Genomic DNA, 6,321 nt, shown 5'->3' on the forward strand with positions numbered 1-6,321 from the left:
GCAAATTAGTTTGATGAAGGGTCGTGTTTTGGTATAGCTAAAGTTTCGACAGTTCTAAATATGGTTCTCTCACTTGTTGTTTGTTCAAGTTGCATAAGGTGTAGAAATCCTAGTGAGATGTAAAGGTAGAAATTCTTAAGATTATATTTTGGGAGTTTGACATTCTTTGGGATTATCCAAGGGGTTTGGGAAATATTTTAAAACACTTTGGATTTATGTGATTTTTATATTTAGAATTAGAGAGATTGAGAAACACATGGTAGAAAATAAGATTTATTCTTAAATTTTGAAGATTATTTTCTTGTAACTCATCTTGCAATCTTTTATAATGAATTTTAAAGTATAATGAATCGGAAAGTTGTTACAATTTGATTGAATTGAGTAAATATCTTCTTATTTTTTCACATTTTATTTATTATTATTTGAGATCATTTAGTTAGTTTCTTTTGTTCTTTGTTCTACAGCTCAAAGATCTTGGTGTAATACAAAATTAGTATTATTGAGATATTCTTACAACACATGTTATTTTTTTCCTATTTTCTTTAGTATTTCAAGTATATATTTGTGACTAAATTTGTATGAATCAAAGCAAACTAACATGGTTCGGAATATTTTAGAAAATCTCATTTCACCTCAAAATCACTCTAATCAAACACAACTCTACATTGTTACGGTGAAAGTAGCGGGGGCGGGAATAGTTTTCAAGAGCTTGAAGAAAAAGAAAAAGAGATTAAAGTTTTGTCAAAATCTCCCTATGATTGGGAAGAATTTCGTGTAGTTTCATTTTGTTTCTCTAATTTATTACAGTATTAAACTTTGATGAAAACGCTACATAGTAATATTCGATTATATGTTGAAGAGTGTCATGTTATGAATATGTTCGTCACTAATTTCTTTGAATGTGTTTCTTCCAGCGATGTTTGGTCGCAGAGGAAAAACATTGGCTTAACATCAAGTATGTGATGGTTAATCGTCATGTGAATCGTCATAGTTTTTTCAAAGTAAAATAACTTATCAACTTGCACCCACTAAAAAAAAATGAGTGGTATAAACTAACCACATAAAATAAAGTTAAATTTACAGAAACTATTGCACCTGGACCAAGAGAGGGCTCCATTTGATAAGCCTGCAGAAAAATCAGCTCACCTTTAGCCGACACAAATCAAAAAAGTTTCAACAAATGTTCATGCACATTGTTCATTTCACATTCACACCGTTACTAATTATTATTATCACACCAAGTAAAAAAAAACAATCCAACATGAAAAAAAGAATCCTAGTAAATTAGGTCTATGCCTCCTTGAACATAAAGTAAACAAAACCAAAACCATAAGTCAAAAGTAACACACTGAAAATGCTACTAAATCTTTATTTATAAATCATAACCATTACATAGAATCGAATTTGTATCCTTCTAGGAGCAACAGCAACATGCCACAATCCAAGCAACATTCACATGTCTCATAGCAACAAAAGCAGCAACATAAGGCAAATAAACTGCCAACAAAAATTGAAAAAATGAAACAATTATTAGTGCCTAGAAGAAAGAGGCCAAAATGATGTATTTTGGTGAGTGGCGACAACAATAATAACAAAGAATTGTTAATAAAGAACAAAAGCAAGAATGTTAATTGCTAACTATACAAACCAAGCATAAAGACAGCCTTTTTCTTCATGGCGTTTGTGAACATGTTCCACATAACTTATCTCTTGAGGTACAAGAGGTGAATCCATTTTTTTTCTTGGGAATAATTGAATAACTATGTTAGTGAGGAATAATAAAGTGGTGTATACACATACATAATATATAGAGGGTGAAAATTGGATAGGAAGTTTTTTGTTTTCTTACAATTCAATGTCTATTTAATTTTTCATCAACTAAATTTCCTCTCTACCATTCTACACTTTTGGTTTCTTTTCTATATTTGAATGGAGGGTTGCTTGACTTTGAAATACTAATAGAAAAAATATAATAAAAATTATTCATATAATTCATTTGAGAATTGAGACCAACCAAAAATAATTTATAAATAATACTTACACTCATCAATTCCACACGGGGCGAAAAAATAATTTATAAACAACATTCGACCCTTTAACTCAACAGAACGTCTTTTATAAATGACAAATCCATGTAACTCAATAAACTATTTTTTATAAATGATAAAACCACGATGTCTTACACAAAGCGCAAAAAAGACAATACTTCAAAAATGCATTGTAGAGTTGAGATAAAACATTAGTTGATCAAATAGGAGTCGAGCCTATGCAACGCTTCAGGGCCATACCCTTTAGCTTTAATTGAGAATTACTCTTCTATTATATATATTAAATCAGAGCCTCAAATTCTTGTCCATATCATTTAAATTATGTCACATTAAATATTTTTCTATGTGACACCTTTAAAAACTCATCTTAACTTAAAAAAAATTTTATTCTCTATTAGAGGTCATGTGTTCAACACCCACTAACTACAAAAATCTATTAATTTATCAACTAATTATTGTAACTTTAATATAAAAGAATTTTATAAACTTTAAAAATCAATTATATATTTTTCTTGCAATCTTTTCATTTATTTCATGATTATTAATATATTTTAAAAAAATTAAATTAATTCTATCGCTTAATATTATTTAAGTCAATATAATACAAATTTTATATTTTATTCTTCAAATTATTAAGTTATATCATTAAATTTGGAGTAAAACAAAATTATTAAAAATTTTGACTACGATGATTTGTTACATAGAGTTTGAGTTGTTTGAATGTAAAATTTTTCCCATTCATAAAATAATGAAGATTTAACATTTTTGAAAATATTGAAAAAAAAATGAAATATGAAACAAAATTATTAAAAATATTGACTATGATGATTTGTTGCAAAGCGTCTGAGTCGTTCCAATATAGAATTCCTCTTATCCATAAAATGCTAAAGATCTAATATTTTTAAAAATATTGGAAAAAATAAAAGGAAATATTAAAAGAAATTATTGAAATTTTTTTCCACTTATTTCTCATTTTAAAATTTAAATAACGTCTTATTTATCATTTCTATATTTCAAACATTTTTTTGTTTAGAATTGTTCTCTTTCTCTTTCTTTTACTCTTTTCATCTTATTGTCTCAATTACAATACTTATTATACTAAACAAACTAAAATATACATAATTCAATATTACTTAAAAAATCCATCAATATCTCGCGCATCGCACGGATCTCAATCTAATTCTATATTTAAAAAAATGTGCATTACTACTCGATTCCTTAGCCTCGACTAAAATTACTATTTGTAGTATATCAAAAAAAACTCACATTACTACTTGACCGAGAATTACTATTATGATTTACCAAAAAAAGTTTATAAACACTCACCCTCCTCAATCTAACATGTTTCCTAAAAACGACAACCATAAAAACTCACACAAAGGTGAGTCAGAACAAAATTAAAACTATGACTTCATAGTTTTGACTATTATGTGCATTTTAATTAACTTATACCCTCTCAAACTTTATTCTTCAATTCACTTTTTAACTGTTATTGGAAAGAAAAGATAAAGTGAAATAGGACACCAATACCCTTTAACCAAATAATTGTTCCTTCTCTCATTCCTTTACTATTTCTTTTACAATCCTGAAAATCCGGAATGAACCACTAAAGGCTTACATGAATAGAGTAGTAGTAGGTAATAAAACAGACAAAGAAAGAATGAACATTCACATAAAATTTGACTTGTCATTTAGGAACAGAAATGCATAAAACATCCACATAGCACATAGTAGCCAATGAATGTTAATAGCATAATGGCAATGACACTCTTGCATATTGGAAGGGAAAAATGTGGGCCATAAGGTAACAAAAGATGAAACACTTGTTGCTACTGACTGTTACTGACACTGCATCATCATATAATTGCATTTCATGCACGAATGAACCACCGACAGATAAACACTGTAACATGTTTCCTCATGAATCCTCCAAAACAAAAAACAAAATATCACCTACTCAGCAACACCTAAGCAAAAACAACACAAGTTTTGAACATGTTTGTGTTGTTTTTTGTTTGTTGTTTGTTGTTTCTACTAGATGATGATATTGATATCATGATAGAAAAGCCACTATGTAAATTAGAACAAACAACCTCTTACAAATCATTCAACAACATGACTCAGAAATTTTCAATTAGCATGCTACTGAGCATGTAGCAGTAGTTGGTTTTACTTGGAGTAAGATGTCACCGCCGTTGCTTATGGATTGGACGCCGGTTGCGGCTTCTTCTAGACGCTCCCATGTTATTCTTCGTCTCTCAGCTACGTCGCTTGACTTTGAATCTTCCTCTTCGATCTTGCGTTGGCAGGCGAGTACGAGTTCCTCGTCCATCTGAGATAGCATTTTGCGTATGTTCTGAGTTAGGTTCAGCACTGCTTGATTCCAGTGATTCTGTGAGTTATGTACAAGTGCTGAGAAGACGAGAGGCAGAATCACTTGTCGGTTTTGAGTTATAAGATTCAGAATGTGCTCGTTGTTCCATAGCAAATGTGCTCGTTCCGCCACCTGAATCGATAAATACATCAGTATAAACTATAATCAATGCTCATCATAGCCATATATAATAACTATAATTGCACATGAATCAATAAACGCCAATATAGGCAACTAGAAAGATGACCGGCGTAGAAAAAACAACCTGATAATGGGAGCTAGTAAGGCAGCAAGCCAGTCGTCGAAACAGCGGCACCATAATCTTCTTGAATTCATCCATGCTAGTCATTTCCAAAACCTCTTCCAACTCACTCATGAACATGAGCTCCTTTTGGCTATTCGTAACCGGCCAGTACTTTAACAGTCCCTTTATCACCGAGCTAACCAATCTTTGATCCTTATCTATGAACTGTACAATGCAATATGTTAACTGCTGATGGTAAATTCCGATAGATTTAGGTTTGTGCAATGGAATTAAAGCCTTCCACAAAAATATTTTGTGTTCTTCCTTCAACGGCATGGCAAATCCACTGATAACGCTCCCGAAAATCTCTAATAGCTCGGCAATTCCACTATGCCGCTCGGTCTCAAAAACAAACCGGTAGATAATATTGCTAACCGATTTCCTTATAAACGGCCTATGAACCATGAATTTCCCATAGATTCTATGCAGAACTGTTTTTCAAACAATCTCTTTCTCTAGGGTCCTCGGAATCAAAAAGGTCGAGTAATCTTAAAACAAAAGCATGATCTACGTGCGATTTCGCAAGCTTCACATCAAGAGAGTTATAATTGATGAACTGAAGGAGTAGATCATAAACAACTTGAAGGTGAGACCAAGCAGGATCAAACATTGGTTCTTCGTCTTCTGTTTCTCCACCACCGCTACTCGAACGAAACTTAGGTGAAAAACCCTGAACAAATTTGCCGCACACATTTTACACAGCGCCGCAATTGCTGGTTCCGTAAACTTAACAGAACCAGACGAAACAAAAATCAACGAGGTCTAACAACGTTTGGCGTTTAACATCTTGCTCACTACAGTTCTTATCAGGATCGCTCATATCATAAACTTTGCAGCAAAGGTTCAACTTACTGATAAAAAGGCTTTGTTTCTGCGTATTCGAAACATCTTTGAACGATAGAGAAGGATCAACCGCCTCCACTCCAGAATTCACACTTGCAGGAAAAACAACAGAAGATACCCTTTTCACAACATTTAATTTACTTGAAATTGTACTTCCAACATTCGTGCACTGAAACACGTTTCCGAAACTAGTAGTACTATTTCCAGAATCACTCTTTGCAGAATCTGATGAGTCCGATTTCGGTAACTTCTTAGGCAATTTGCTAAGAATTTGCTTTATCATTGTGACAATGCTACAAGCCTAACCTATAACACCTGCATCCAACTTATCCAAATCAGTTCATAGAAGTCATTAAGTTGATTTACCAGTGAAACATAAAATAAGCACAAGATAATCTAATCATTCCACAACAAAGAAGCAAACATATGAGAACTAAACAATGAAATCAAACAAAATCTTGTGCAAGACAGAATAATTGGAAACAAGATCAAGAGAGAAAACAACAACCTATGAACAAGGACATGTGTCAAAGAAATTGAGGATAGTCAAAACATAGGAACAGTAAGAACAAAATCCTATTCAGATCTAACAACTATATATCAATCTGTTCCAAGAGAGATGACAGAATTGAGTACATTTGGTTGAATCTTGGTAAATTCCAAACCACAAACAATAATTGAAGATGCACTGTTCCAAATTCAAAGCAAGAACAAGCTCATCTCAAAGGAAGAAGAGCAAAGGGAGAAGCATA

General features: G+C 32.0%; 1 long non-coding RNA gene and 1 pseudogene across 2 annotated transcripts; both read right to left on the reverse strand.

Moving 5' to 3' along the window:
- Positions 1–358: 358 nt before the first annotated feature.
- Positions 359–1,867, reverse strand: LOC131623851 (uncharacterized). 2 transcript variants are annotated; one of them, XR_009290339.1, is made up of 3 exons: positions 1,649–1,867; positions 1,393–1,497; positions 359–1,126 (listed from the first exon to the last, which is right to left on the reverse strand). It is a non-coding gene; the product is annotated as an uncharacterized LOC131623851 (long non-coding RNA). The 2 variants fall into 2 exon arrangements; XR_009290338.1 differs by lacking the exon at positions 359–1,126 and having other exon boundaries at positions 1,172–1,497.
- Positions 1,868–3,853: 1,986 nt separating this feature from the next.
- On the reverse strand, positions 3,854–6,237 carry LOC131623864 (serine/threonine protein phosphatase 2A 57 kDa regulatory subunit B' kappa isoform-like; annotated as a pseudogene).
- Between the last annotated feature and the right edge of the window lie 84 nt (positions 6,238–6,321).

The sequence above is a fragment of the Vicia villosa genome, unplaced genomic scaffold (assembly GCF_029867415.1).
Source record: "Vicia villosa cultivar HV-30 ecotype Madison, WI unplaced genomic scaffold, Vvil1.0 ctg.000084F_1_1_3, whole genome shotgun sequence".
In the NCBI taxonomy this organism is placed as follows: Eukaryota; Viridiplantae; Streptophyta; class Magnoliopsida; order Fabales; family Fabaceae; genus Vicia; species Vicia villosa.